This window comes from Meleagris gallopavo, chromosome 25 (genome assembly GCF_000146605.3).
Source record: "Meleagris gallopavo isolate NT-WF06-2002-E0010 breed Aviagen turkey brand Nicholas breeding stock chromosome 25, Turkey_5.1, whole genome shotgun sequence".
NCBI classification, from domain to species: Eukaryota; Metazoa; Chordata; class Aves; order Galliformes; family Phasianidae; genus Meleagris; species Meleagris gallopavo.
This window is the reverse complement of record NC_015035.2, coordinates 661,403-677,235: the sequence shown is the minus strand read 5'-3', so window position 1 is coordinate 677,235 and position 15,833 is coordinate 661,403.

Here is a 15,833-nt window from a genome sequence, read left to right as displayed (position 1 = left end):
GGCCGTGAGCGGCGGGGAGGGGTGAGGACGGGGTTGGTCTCCCTCGCCCGGAGTGGCCCCACGCGGTGCTGCCCCGCATGAGCTTTGTCACAGAGTCACGGAATCACAGAGGATCCAGTTCCAGGCCTCCTGATGCGGGCAGGGCTGCCGATCAAGCGCCAGGTTGTGCTGCCGTGGATCCCATCCGTGGCCCTGAGCACCTCCAGGGATGGGGCTCCCGCAGCTCTTTGCAGCAGTGCCGGCGCCTCACTGCCCTGTGAGAGAAAACTTCCCCTGACATCTAAACTAAATCAGCCTTCCTTTAGTTTAAAACCACTCTCCCTTTTCCTATCACTATCTGCCCGTGTAAAAAGTCACTCTCCCTCCTGTTTTCCTCCCTTAAAGTACTGGAAGGCTACAATGAGGTCTCCCAGAGCCTTCTCCAGACTGAACACCCCCAGCTCCCTCAGCTTTTCTCCATAGCAGAGTTCTTCCCCCCAACTCTACACACACCTGGGATTGCCCAGACCCAGGTGCAGAACCTTGCACTTGGCCTTGTTGAACCTCATCAGATTCACATGGATCCACTTGTCGATCCCATCCAGGTCCCTCTGGCTGGCATCCCTTCCTTCTGCTGTATCTACTGCATCACTCAGCTCGGTGCCATCAGCAAAGTGCTGAGAGTGCACTCCACCCATCATTGATGCCATTGGTAAAGATGCTGAAGATTACTGGTGCTGAGATGGAGCCCTGGGGGCCACCACTCCTCACCACCCCCACCCGCACACGGAGCCACTGACCGCAGCGCTTTGTCCACAACCACCCAACCAATTCCTTACCCACCAAACAGCCCACCCTTCAAATCCGTATCTCTCCAAATTAAGTGTGATGTGGGACCATGCCAAAGGCCTTGCACGAGTCCCAGTAGATGCCATCAGTTGCAATTCAGGTAGAGCCAAAGTCTTGAAACAGCAGTAATAAAGTCAAAGCTCCTTTGCGGTATCATTTGGCCTTAAAAAGATACTAAATTAGACACTGCCAACCAGCTGTCTCCATTTCCCTCTGGCAGCTAATTTACATATTGGATTATTTTCAAGAAACAGCTAATTTCATGTTTTTTGAACACTTACTACTGCTGATAGCTGGGCTCTGCCATCTCCACCACCTTATCTCTGCATGATGGGCTGAAACTCATTCATGCTCAGGAACTGTGTGACTTTGACTACAAGTCTGCTGTAGCTGCTCAGAAGGAATTTCATGCCCTCCAATTCTGACCCTCCTTTGGCACCTCTGATTGCTGGCTGTGCCCAGGAATAGCAGCATCCCATCCATCCTCCCTTGTAAGAATGCATTTTTAACACTGGAGGGGCTGCATGTTGTGTAAGTCAGACAGCTACAGCCTCTCACCTGGAGCTCTCACCTGGAATTAGAGGGAATTTTCAAGCTGTCCCACCGTGGTGTAAATCTCATACAAAAATAAATAAGTAAAATAAAATAAATCGCTTCCTGCAGCATCAATTGACTTCCAGCCTGGGAGAGGACACCGAGTGAATCTTCTGAGCCTCCAGAATTTCCTGGCGACAGAACAAGACCGCCGTAGCTACAATAGCTGCTCTTCAAAAACCTCGAGAAGATGCCTCTCAGTTTATTCTCCTTCCAAACAATGTGGGTGTTGTTTCGTGGGTGGAAATGTGTTTGGTGCAATATAATGTGCAAGGAAAGAGGTTGGTCTTTTACATCTCCAGCTGAAGAACGAATTCTGCCCTTGGGCAAGAGAAGCTTAGAGGAAATCTTGCAGAGCTCTGCAGCAGAATGCAAGGCGGTCTCAGAGCTGTGGCCATCATAAGCTGTCTCATTGCTGTGCTGTCAGTCACTCAATAGGAGCAGAGCATTCGCTTGCTGCAGCCATTGCTCTGCTGTGCCGTGGCCCGTAGATGTTTGATATTGTTCACAAGCATTACTTCCATACAGAAAAAAGGTTGTGGTTGGTGGCTTTCTTAGGCTGATGTGGAAAAGGAAACGGTTTTGGGGTGCAGACCAATCTTCAGACATTTTCAAAAAAGGGAAGAAATACATTTCTTCCTTCTCTGAGTTTGGTCACCCGGACACTTTCTTGCCTTCTAACAGCTACAGCTCATTTCACTCGTGCTTTATAAGGTCAAAATCAGCACTGTATTTAATATCCTGTGTTGAATGTTCCGCTTAGACAAATAATGCAGCTATTCTTTGAGATATGTTATTGTTTTGGGGGGTGGGAGGCAGGGGAGGCTTATGCAGAGAGGGAATTTGTGCACATACCCAGAGATGCTATGAGTGTGCACCAGTGAGACAGGCAGATCTACAGATAAAGGGGCCTCTGAAACGAGTCTGCTTCTCAGTTTAACACTAGGAAAAAAAATATGTCGGTGTTGGCAAGGTTGACAGAGTCACAGAAGTGTGGTGGTGATGCTCAGTCTGCAGACTTGTGTGTCAGAGCAGTTGTAGCTGTACATCAGTTGAGCTCAGGTACATCTGCAGCAATTTGGTGCTGAGTGAGGACCTTTGAGAAGATCTGGGCTTTTCCTTGGGCTGTGGGAGACAAAGACAGCTTTGCTGAGCTTCCACCCTGCATCCATTTATTTGACTTTCACATGGCAGATTGCATTTTTCCTTTTAACATCGAGCCTACTTTCCGAAGGTACAAATCAGGAAGCTGAAGAGTTTCCAATAGCATGTTTTTGTGAGCATATCTCAGTTCATTTCAAAGCCAACATTTCATAGGAACCTAAATATCTGTTTTCCAGAGAAAACCATGTGGCTAGAACATCATTTGTTCAAAATGTCAGTTCTGTTCTCTCTTCCTCAAATTAGAGACATAATCATTATTTTTTGGGTGCTTTTCTTTGGATACCTTTAGCTGCGTGCAAAATGACTCTGCAAGCCGGTGATACACAGCTTCAAAGTATGAAGCAATTATTTAGTTGCTAATGTATGCAAAGGAAAGCTGGGAAATAACAAGGCTAAGCTTTAATCTGCTTGCCAGCTCAATGAGAAACCAAAGTTGTGTCTGGCCAGGCAGCCATCGGGTGACCTGTGCAGCTTGCCAGTGGGCCCTTAGTTCAGCCCCATCCCTGGAGGTATTCAAGGTTGGGTTGGATGGAGCCCTGGGCAGCATGACCTACTGGTTGGCAACCAGCCCACAGCAGGTGGTTGGCATTGGATGATCTTTAAGGTCACCTCCAACCTAAGCCATTCTATGACTCAGCTGACACTGACCCATCTAATCGTTCTCTTGTAGGTTTTATGCCTTTCCATGGCGGTGTTTTTTTCCCCCTGAAATCTCATTCTCCATCTCAGCAGTCCCACCTCTCTGATTTTGTTTTCTATGATGTATACTAAGACTTTCTCACCCCTCTTTCTCACAATCTTTCTCTCAGCTGTCTGAGGTGGTGATGAATCTCTTCCTTGGGTCCTTGGCACATAGACAGCTGAAGCCCCAGAGAAGGCAGAGGTAAAACACTACAGAGAGAATGAAATCTCATTCTCCAGTATCACACATGAAAGTCTCAACAGCACTGGCTAGATTGCTGATTGCTCTGAGGTGCAGCTTTTGGGTATTTGATTTCGAAGGGCTCAGGTTTTTATTCCACTGCTTCAGAAGATAGGCTGAAATCTTGAGTTTTTTTGTTACCATTGTTATCCTCACCCTAAATCCAAAACACAGCACCGTGCCAGCAACTGGGAATGAAATTAACTCTATCCCAAACAAAACCAGGAGAAGATGGAATTATTTTATTGTTCTCATTGGAGCTCTCAAGAATTTGGGGGCAGACATGGACCTGCCTCTGCTGGTGCAGTGCCATCAGCCAGCAGATGGGAAGGGCAGCAGTCAAAGCAGCTGAAGTGAATTCTAAACAACAGCGAAGCCACCATCTGAACTCATCCTCTTCAGAAGGGAGATGACATTAACGTGGCTGTGTCCTGGATGGTGTCCAAGTAAAAATACCTCATTCCTCATCAGCAACGTGGCTCCCTGTGGATGTACAGCAGTCAGACCCACTTGCTTACATGAGTAAAGATAACACTTTTTTTTCCTCCGTAAGCCTTCTCAAACCTTATTTTGCCCACTGCTAATTTGCAGATTTCCTTCTGGGGGCCAACAGTGTCTTTTCTTGAGGTTTACTTCTCTGAATAATCCATGTCTGCCTAAATTGCATTTTTTTTATTCAGCAAATATTCTGGCTTTTTGTCAGAGAAATTATTGTGGCTAAGAAAGGTGGTTATGTCAAGTGAGATCCCCTCTTTAGGTTCAGGAGTTCTCTTTGCTCTTTGGTATTTTCTATCATCTCACTTTTAGCATTGAAAACAGAACTGAATACCTGGACATTCAAAAACAAAATGACAAAAAAAAAAGGAAAAAACACAATATTTGGAACAGACTGCCCAGAGAGGTGGTGGAGTCACCGTCCCTGGAGATGTTGAAGAGATGTGGAGATGTGGCACTGAGGGACATGGCTTAGAGGGCAACATTGGTGGATGGTTGGACTGGATAATTTTAGAGGGCTTTTCCAGCTTTAATTATTCTATGATTTGTTTTCATTATATGAATAATTTTCCCCTGAAATCCACATTTTTTGTCACGTTCCAAACCTCACAGATATGCCAGCACATATGGAGAGTTCTTCAGGCACCCTTTCTCTACAGAAGTATTATTTTGGCTTTACAAAGTTTTATTCTCAAGCACGTAAAGGACTATTGCTCAGATTGCAATCTATGCATTCTTCTCCTGAGGCTTCTTTCTTTATCAGGCAAATAAATGCTCAGAAATTGGCACAGCACCAAAATACTAAATCTATCTTATAATTGCTAAGGTAATTTGTACCAGAGCCTGGAACTACTTTGTAGCCACCTTCCCCAAAGAGATACATGAACCTGTTTGAGCTTTCTAATCGATTCGAAAGATGACTGAGGAAGACATCCATGTTCATAGAATCATAGAATGGCCTGGATTGAAAAGGACCACAATGATCATCCAGTTCCAACCCCCTGCTGTGTGCAGGTCACCAACCAGCAGCCCAGGCTGCCCAGAGCCACATGCAGCCTGGCCTTGAATGCCTGCAGGGATGGGGCATCCACAGCCTCCTTGGGCAACCTGTTCCAGTGAACAGAAGTTCTATTTGCTTGTTGAAGCTCCATGAGGTCACAGGCCTTATTTACACTTTCTTTTTTTCTCTTTTCTTGTTACAGGTAGACAGGTATGTCCTTCACTGGGGCAAGGAGGTTTTCATCAGCAGTGTCCTCGCACTGATTTAGTGAAGAAATTTGCTCAGTGGTTTTGGCATCAGGACTGGAGAACAATGGAGGACACTGAGACGGCCCAGAGTCTGGAGCACACGGTGTGAGGAAAGGCTGAAGGAACCAGTTATGTTCATCTTGGAAAAGAGAATGGGAAGGAGAATCTAACTGCAGCCTTCAACTAAATAATGAGGTAACAGGAAAGATGAAGTAGGACCCTTCTCAGATGTACACAGCAGACACAAGTGGCGACAGGGGAAGTTCCAACTAGGTAATATGGAGAGTGCTCATCAAACTCTCACTGGAAGATTTCCAGTTGTCAAATAATACAAACAAAGTGAGAATGATCAGCTCTCAGAAGCGACAGTCAGTACCGCGGTGAGGACAGAATGGTGCAGATCAACTCCCTGAACAATGGAAGCCAATATCTCATCTTGGAAATGTGCTGAAGTGCCCTTATCTGAAACCAGCCTTGTGTGAAACTCCAGCACTGCAGAGAGGAGCATTATGACTGCTTGGCATAGCAACAATATGGAATGATTCACGACATGAGAGCAGTCACAGTCCCTCTTTTGTGATTTTCCTTTTGCTAGTTGAAAATTCTGAGGCAAAGACAACCCACCTTGAAGCTCTCAGTCCTAGCTAAAGCAAAAATACTTAAATCACACTGTAAATGAAGAACTGTTCATTCTGCTCCTATCCATCTCGTGAGATTCACATAAGATTTTCATTTGTCCTGTGACTCGTGTCTCTGGAAAAAAAATCAATACATGCCAAGTTCTGTAAAATGCATCACACAGAAGCTCCATACTCTCATGTTCAGTCTTGAAAAGTAGGTATTTAAAATTTAAAGGGATTCTAAAAGGTTTGAACTTGAACCAGGATCTCTGAAGCTCACCTTGTCACAAGACCTAGTCCAGGTATTAAGGCTGTCCAACATCAGTCAAGACAATTTCTTGGAAAAATTGGTTTTGGAAAACAAATTTTATGCTATTTGTTAGGAAAGTGCCACGATTAACAGCTACAAAAACATTGCAAATCAGCAACACAGAGCATTTTAGTTCTGTATGAGAGTTAGCCATGTCAGGATTGTTGCACAGCTGTATGCCCTGGGAGCCTTCCCCAGGCTTCCTAGCATTCATGCTGCTATAGAGAAAATGTACTGCAGGTCTTGGAGTCCACACTGAACTCCCAAGAAATATATGTTACAGGGGAGGGTCAGGGAAAGTTATGCCCCACATGGTGGTGGGGATGTAGAAGGTTGCCCAGGGCAGTGGGCACAGCCCCAAGCTGCAGGAGCTCAGGGAGCATTGTGACACCTCTCTCAGACATACAGTTTGGCTTTGGATGGTGCTGTGTGGAACCAACTCTTTTACTCAGAGATTCTAGAGCTCTTTCAGCATGAGATATTCTATGATTCTGTTACTCCAAGGTGTACCTTCTGGTAGATACCCAAGGTCAAAGCAGCATCCATTGGGAATCAGCACAAATCACTCAGGATTCACGCTGTTGATATATTTTTCTCATGAAACTGCCATCAACTATAATAGCAAATACTTCTTCCTCTTGGGTAAAAACCACCAGGAACAGAGCAGCACATCTTCCACACCTCACTTTCAGTGGGATAGGAATTGCACAGGGCATCCAGTGATGAGCTCCATGTTAAAAACAGACACAGAGCACGTGTAGTGTGTCCACACAGAGTCTAATTCTTGCTGTATGCATTACAGACTCAGTGCACACAAAGAAATCATCAGTCACAGCATGGAAAAGGCTGTGAACAGTCTGTGTCAACATTTATTTCTTTTGACAGTGATCCCTGCATACAACAGCCAAGGATCTTGGATTCTGAGCTGACATCCAGCTCGGTGTTATGGTGAGTTCTTTGTGGAGGAAATGTCCATTTGCCCCAGGTGCTCATTAATGATATTGACTAAATATTTGCATTCTTGATTAAAAGTAATAGATCTGAGTCTGTTATTTGCCATCCTTTCCTTGCCTTTCAGCCTACCATAAAATTAAGTGCATGAAGAGCAAGAGAAAATACTGAATACGGAAGCACAATACACTTTGATTTTACTTACAAAACTGCTTGTGCCTGCCAACTCCATTTACACCCTAACAATATGGTCTGCTAATCAAAATTCAAATATTCAAAACTGGGGAAAAAAAAAAAGCAATCCATGGGAAGTGCATGTTCCATTAATCTGCAATAAACAGCTGCAGCACTCAAGATGGTGGCAGGCAACATGAAAAAGCACATGGCCAGTGGAATCCTCTGCCATGGTGGAATGGAGGTTTGTTTTCATAAATAGAGTCTGAAATAGCTTCTGCTGAAGGAAACAAGTCAAATCACAGCATAACTGGAAGAGATATCTGTGCAGATCTCTAGTCAAGGTCCCTGCTCAAAGCTGGGCCAGCCCAAAAGCAGTTTACCCAAAGCCCTGCCCAGCTGAGATCTGGATTTTCACCCCTAGCTGAGGATATTTGTAGACTACAATTTGTGCACGTAGCAAGGGATGAAAAAAGAGAGGAAAGTGTTGTTTCCCTGTGGAAGCTGCTCCCCTAACAAGTTATCAGTGATTCCATTGGACCCATGGAATCACTGTGATCCAGTGGTCCCACTGGCATATCCCAGGGGAAGGTGTTCTAACCACATTATGGGAAAGCAGACAGCAAGATGGTTAGAGGTAGTTATAGAGGAAGGAGAGAAAGCAGAAATTGCAGAAAATGTAGTATTAAAAAAAAAAAAACAAACACAAACAACCAAAGATGATGGCTGTATTGTATAATGCATTTATCGATGCAGTACATTTAGTTATCTCTGTGGAAAAGACTAGAAAAGTACAGAAAGATCAGCCTAGGAATGGAAGAAGGTCTGTGATTTTGTGATTCATGGTTCACCAAGAGCAGCCTGACCTTGGCCTTTTGAGTCAGGAGAAAAAAAAAAATAATTTCCTCACCTTCCCAGGGGCTGATGTTCAGTTTCCTGAATTCCTCTCCTTGAAGACAGATGTCTTCATGGCAAGATGTCTTAGATGCACTTGCCTTCAGGAATCTTCCCCATATACAATTATTATTCAAAGCTGATGGAGAGTGGCCTCACAATCACATTGGCCAGTTCTCTCAGCAATATTCATGACATCCCATTGCGCCCTATGAATCTGTGTATGTCCAATTCACTCCTTTCAACATCCAACCAAAGCCAGCTGACACAGAGATAGCAATAAATCAGCCTGGAAAGGCCACACTGCAGAAACTGTTTGCCCCAGAAGGATGTTAAAAAAAACCCAGACATAATATTTGTACATAGTCCAGTAGTCCATTTCATATAGACTCATTCAGTTTCATCAATACTCAAAGCAAATTTTAGACACCTACAAGTGATTTTTGCCATTCTGAGCTCCTTTTTGTAGACATCACTGGCTTTCTCAGTGGGTTGTAGGAATACTGTTAGAGTCTGTGGTAGCATTCTTAAGCCTCAAGGACACCTATTTGAGGATGAAATAAGCTCTAGTGCCCAGATTCTGCTCACTACAGGAACTTGCAGATAATTAAATGTAGTAGGCACAGGAGTGCTTGATTGCTGATATCTATATTAGTATCAACAAACCCCTCCTTAGGGCACCCAGATTGTTTGGTACTCAACTGCCCATGGAGGAAATGCTCTTTGCTACATGCAGACCATTCACAGCCCTGCCTTCTTTCCAGAACTACAGCTCAGGAACTGAGCAGAATTCTGCAGAGACCTGAGGACAAAATGGTGCTGCTGCCTCACTAAGGGTCCCATAGAAGACCAAGATAAGGTGCATCAGCCCTCTCTGCTGCACTAGTTCATGCTTCAAGACCCAACCATGGGCTATATGTTCACACACTTAGAAAGCTCCCCATACTTAGAATATTAAAAAAAAAAAAGTACACACCAGGATTTAGCAGCAGTGACTTTCCCTGCAGGTCATGGCAGTAACCACGAGGAATGATATTACCACATAGCATCCATCCTCTTCATGCAATGGGAAACTGCACTGAAGGGCCATCTGACAACCAAGGCTCTGGCACCCAGGGTAAGCAGGGCTTTGTTCAGCTCACTGAACAGGGAGACAGTCAAAGCAACCAAGTTGTTTTTATTGTGAGATGGATGTTGACTTAAGGACAGCAGGCTACTTACTGAGTATTATATTCATATGATACCTTGGATAACATCTGAGTCTGGGCTGCTTTTTATTGTTCATGCATGTTAATAAGGTGTTTTTTTTTTTAATCTATTCCTAGGTCCCTTTTTATGGAGCTGCTTGCATTTCAATATCATATTCAAATTCTGTTCTTTCGAAATAATTGCTTCGATATCTGGCGTTGTCATTAAAAGTATTTTGGATGTTTCCCCTGGGTCTGATCCAGTTTCTTCCCAAGAACTTTAAGCAAGCACCCCCAACCATAGCAAGGCAGTTCACAATGAAGCTTCAGTGTCTGAGGAATTCAGTAATTTACTTCTTTTAAAATTCAGGGAGACAGCTAGAGTAGATAAATGCTTTGCTCACAAAGTTCAACAGATCATTTTCATTGCTCTGGATTAAAATAAAACTTTAAGCATGGCAATTAAAAAAAAATGAACTAAGCATTAAAATAACAGTTAAACAATATCTGCTTCCTTATTCAACATTTATTTTGCCTTATGAAGGGAGATGCTTAGCCCACAGCTTCCTAGACAGGGCTGTGGATCCCATTGATGATAGCAGCTGGTTCTGTACAGCTTTGGAGAGCAATACCCAGGCAGGGGAAGGGCTGCTCCTTTTGGAAAACCCAAAAATGCTTAGTTGTTTGAGCCAGCTTTGTCTCCAGCAAGTGGACCCCAAATGTCTGTACTTCCCAGTTCTCAGAAGAATTGCAAGACTGCCCTGGGGATGGGCCCTGCTAGCAAAAGGAGGGCACAGCAATGGGGCAAGCCACAGGGCTTGTAACACCACCACACAACTGCCCGTGTTTGCACATACATTTCCTGCAGAGGCAGCCTGGCCTGGGTGAGGTTGATTAAAGCACCGTTAGCTCCAGGAAATTACTTTCCCTTTTGTGCCCGGCCTCCATTTTCCTGCTTTTCAAAACTTCATTTTCCTGCATTGTTCCTGTTCATTCAAGTCACATACATGAAGGCAAGGAATGCCTTATATTACATGTCTTAAGTGAGAGGGGACCCTCATCCAGAATGGGGTCTTTGGGTTCTTCTCTCAGAGAACTGCAGCTGCTGAGCTGAACCTCACTGAGCAGCTCCCTGATCATGCGAGCATTGCCCAGGAACAAGGTTAAGTCCACAGAACAAATCAGAACTTCTTGCTGTTAGCCCATTACCTCATGGACCTGCAGAGGATAACTGCTAGTTGTTCCTCCTCGTAGCTGTTGTGCCAGCCCTAACATTTGCCTGTCTCTCCGTGGGTAAAGTCTGTTGGAAAAGTGAGCTGAAATGGCACCATAACTGCTGTAGAACTCAAACACTCACCCGTCCTTTTCTCTTCGTACATTTTGAGGCTGCATATTCAATGTCAGTTGGCTTTATGCTATATTCCTAGAGAATCAGGAGCACTTCCCAGCTGCTCCTGGGAAGTTGGCAGGACATTCTCCATTGCAGCTTGCAAGGAGCATGGCTAACAGTAAATAAAGTAGTAGAGGTGCTCCATTCCCCTCTTTTAATTCTCACTTCTGGCTAGGAACAGAGCACACAATCAGTCTTCCTTTTAAAACTAGCTCTGGTGTGTTGTTACTGACCAATTTTTGTAGAGCAAAGCTCTTCCTGCTGAAATTTTAATTCATCATCGTTGCTGTGGGTGAAGTCACACACTCTTTGCTAGTTTATCTTCACTTGTTCTTCCCTTTTTATCTTTTCTCATGAAGCAGAACTCACTTTAAACCTCTATATTTGAGACATCTGAGTGAGTCACCCAGGGAAGTCAGTAAGTAAATTCTCCTAGGAAGTGATTAATCTGACCCAGGTCCCCCCCTGGGTTTGGGCAACCACATCTTCCCCATGACTGCTATTATGGAGAGCTCTGGATCAAGCAAAACTATCAGCTTCCCCCACCATTTCCATAGTGCAACCAGGGCTTCCTTCATGCACCACGTCCCCAGCATCTCTGCTGCAGATGAGCAGAAAAACCACAGCAGGGAGGAGACATACAAGCCCTGGGCCCTCTTAATATCTTCTGCCTCATTGCAGAGGACGATGGAGACAGACTTGCTACCTCAAGAGGTCTTCTTCCAGTTCTTCCAGTCCAGCTCTGGCAGCCAGCCCCAGCAGCTAGAAACCCTGTGTGATGCCTGTGGACATGAGCTCTTTCCAGGTGTCATGACACTGCTATGACTTCAAGTACATGCAACACAAACATCACCATACAATTGCCATTGGTGCACTCTTGTTATCTACCATACCAGTTTTCTGCTCTGTTTTATGCTTCTCTGCAGAGCTGGTGCCAAGCGTGCAGCCCTGCTGCAGTGCTGCCCTCAGCCATGTCCTCTCCCAGGGCAGAGCCAACAAATGCTGCTCTGCCTTCTCTTGGAAGGACTGACACTGGGTCTAGAACCACACTACAGGTTCTCCCTTGCCAACTCTGCTGTCCCAAACTAAACACACTTCTTCCAGTTTCAAGGAAGGTTCGTGGAAAAAAGAGAAAAGTAGAGAGAGTAAGAGGGCAAGAGACTGTAGCAGATTTTGCTTGGCTAGAAGGTTCCAATATGCAACGGCAGGAGTCACAGAGCTAACTGGGCTCTAGCTGAGTGCAGGGACAGCTTTTACTTCCTTAGCACAAAGGAATCATCCATGAAGAGAGGTATTGTGGAAAGGAAAGTAAGTGCACACCCACCCTGGTCACTGGGACACACCATACCAATAGTCTCTACCTGCTTGTTCTTAGTACCAATATAGCCACTCCATTAAAAATATTCTATATACTCCTGGTAGCTGTCCTGTGCATGGGGAAGCTTTGTAAATCATTCAGGAGTGGTTTCTCAGGTTAGGTTTCTTCCTACTGCTGAATCCTCTGATTCCTGCTTCACCAGAAATAGGACCACTACACCTAATTGCATTTTACACTCTGCATCCATAATAGATAGAGAATCGTTTGGGCAATTAGGGGATCTAGAAAATGAGTACAAAACTGTATATCTAGTATCTGCTTTGCAGTCTTTCCAAGTGCTTCAATTTCTAGGATGCTTTTCAAGGTCTCTACCTGGTTAGTGCTGAGATCAGAGAAGCAGCCTGCCAGCCAGTTGCTGAAGGGGAATCTAGGGCAATTCATAGAGCCATAGAGTAACACCATGGAAAGTACAGCAATGACAGCAGAGCAGCAAGGTCTCAGGCTGCAATGAGCAAAGACATGCTCAAACGCAACAGCTGTAGGCACAGAAACAAAAGGAAAAGGCTGCTTACCCTCAGAAGGCCTCAGGTACACAGGGATCTCCAGCAAGATACCCTTACCTCCACTGCCAACCCTTATATGAGCTCTGGAAAGAGGTGGATCCTGGCTTAGGTCCATTCCTTGCACCTGAGCTCCCCTGGGCTGGCTCTGCCTTCCCACCAGGTGCTCAATCACTGCTCCAAACTGTGACTTAACATTTCTGCTACACATAGAAACATAGAATCATATAATATCCCAAGCTGGAAGGAACCCACACGATGTTTGAGTAAAATGCTAAGAAAAGCATGTCCTAAACGCAACTGGGGCTGATCCTGGCCAAGGCAAATATGCCTGCAGGATTTTGGATATTTAGAACTGAGTATTTCGGGTAGTCAGAACCTTCCCAGAGCCACAGAGCTGCCGTCCAGCTTTTCCCTGGGTCACCTCTCAGAGCCATGGTGAAATCCACGTGTGGTCCTTTGATGGGCTGTGATGGGAACAGGCAGCTCGCCATCGTGTCCCACCTCCAAGGAGACACAACTGCTTGTGCATATGTTTGGTTTCATAGTTTCTCTCGGTGAAACGTGAAGAATCTAACAAGGTGTGCAGGTGAAAATTCTAATAGCTAGCTTGTCATTTTAGACACTCAGAAGTGGATCCATGACCTCATAATAACAGGGCAGAGAGTTAAGAATCTATTGTTGGTTTTCTTATAATCCACTTCTCCTTTCAGGCCTTTTTCATGTGGCTTTTGGTTTCCAGTGTCCCCACAAGGCCCGAAATCAGATTTTTATGTCTTCAGCAGAGATTCTGACACAGTCGTGCAGAAAGCCCAGCCTGCAACCAGCCATGCGTTCGTCAGAGTTCTGCTCTATTTTAAGGAATCATCATTCCAGAACAGATATTTTCCAAAAAAAGAAATTGCACGGGGTGCTGTGCAAGAGGGCTGTTAGGGTGGGAAACTCCAGAGAGATTCTCAGCTTTAGCTTCTCTGAAATCAGTGGATATGTGATGTGTGAGCAAGAGGAGAGTCAAGGCCATCTTTGTGCTTAACAAGGGCTGTGTTCAGCTGATCAGGGTCACCTTCCTGAGCAGGCAGGGCACTGTCCCTTTGGATTTGTTAAAGAACACGGATGCTTTGAGGATGGACAGATTATGCCATTAGCTGTAGAAATCATCTGTGCTTGCCTAAGAATACCTTCCTCTGAGGAGCAATTAGCAAGAAAATGCTAAACAGTCTGTTTTGTGTTACATGATCATTAGTTAGAACAAGGCTTAACAAGGCATGTAAATGACAAGCAAGGAACTGACAGCTCTCTGCTGCATCAAACGCTGCCACAGCTAAGAGAAGCCTTCCCACAATGTTAAAAGCACACTGCAAGACTTCTGTGAGACAAGTGACATTGTTCTGTATCTCACTGAAGTTCTAATAAGCTATCAGCACTTTAGCATGGAGCAGTTCTTGGAGCTTACCCCAAATATTTGCTCCGTGAGCTGACTTGTCAACATCTAGTGGAAGTAAGTCACCAACAAGCAAAGAAAATATCTGTAGGACCATTGGAAAGTAGTTTTACAATTACTACTATTATCTTGTTTTGACCAAAAACCACTCTTTAAGAAAACAAAAAAATAAAGTACTATTTTAACAGTAAGTCTATATTAAATGAGTTTCAAAGTTGGACAACACAATTTGGGAAGAATGGTGAAAGTGAAAAACAATTAACCCAAGGCAGCAGTGCACACCTGCAAAGACAAAAATCCAACTGTCTCATCCATTCAAAGTCTTCTCTAATGTTTCCAGTGATCTCACTGCTGGTCGTGTTTCACTGGTAACTGAACTATCTGCCCAAGCTGCTGCAGATTGTACTTTCCGTCTGCAGCAGTGGGAGGCTGATTTTACAGTGTCATGTTGGCTAAGCTCCCCAAAGAGACACGCAGATGCAAAGTGCCACTCTGGTGTTCAGCAGCATGTCCTCGAGTTCAAAGCAGCGCTGTGGGTTAGGCATGGAGCTAGAATCCCAGTTCTCTGAGCTAGAAAGGTGCACAGTGGATCCTGTAGGTGATTTCCATCATCCTAACAAGAGATGTTCCCCATAAGGGCTTTCTCAAGGAAAAGGTTTATTACAGAATCATTAAGGTTGGAAAAGGCCTTGAAGATCCAGTCCGATCGTCATCACCTAGTCCAACCATCAGGTGTAAAAGTTCTGCTTGATGAAGACCATCAGGACTGAGATCCTCTTGCAAGAAAGCATGAACTGCTGCAAACCAAGGATCCTCCTGGGTTTCAGCAGTGCAGTTCAGCCTCAGCTGGGAAGAGTCGGTGTGGGGCATCTCCTCCTACCCAAAGGCACCAGCTGCAGAGAAGAAGAAGAATTTATACAGAGGACTCAACCCAAGATGCCACCAACTGAGCCTCCTGTCAGTTTGGAGCACAGTCTTATGGGGAGTGGCGGAGGGAATGGGATGGTTTGGTCTGGAGCAGAGGAGGCTCAGACAAAACCTCATTGCTCTCTATACCTGCCTGAAAGAAGGTTGTGGCAAGGGGGGGTTGGCCTCTGCTCCTGGGTAACAGCAATAGGATGGAAGGTTATGGCCTCAAGTTACACCAGGGGATGGTCAGATTGGATATTAGGAAACGTTTATTTTCAGGAGTGGTGATGCATTGGCACAGGCTGCCCATAGAGGTGGTGGGATCACTGACACTGGAGGTGTTTAAGGAGGTGGCACTGAGGGACATGGTCAATGGGCAGTATTGGTGGTAAATGGACCATTGGACTGGATGATCTTAGAGGTCTTTTCCAACCTTACAGATTCTGTGATTCTGTAATTTTGAGTGGTATTTCCCCAGATTACAATGATTCCAGGGGTTGCTCTGGTCACCTGCTGCAACAGTTGGGAGTCTATGGAGAGGTTTCTTCTCAGCCTCATCAATATCTGCATTCTGATCTCTTCCAGAGAGCATGTGCTGTCTCTTCCTCAGCAGTCTTGTTTGCTCCAAGTGCCTCCACGTGGGAGGAGATCTGGACACCACTTGGCCCCATAGAGCACCATCAGAGCCACTCCAAGAACCCCTCCTCACATTCACAGCCCACCTTCAATGCACACTGAGCACAGCCTCCACTTGTCTTATTCCACCTCCTTCACCTCAGCCTGTGAGGAAAGGTCCAGAATAAGTCATTTCCAGTGGCTTTTATATAT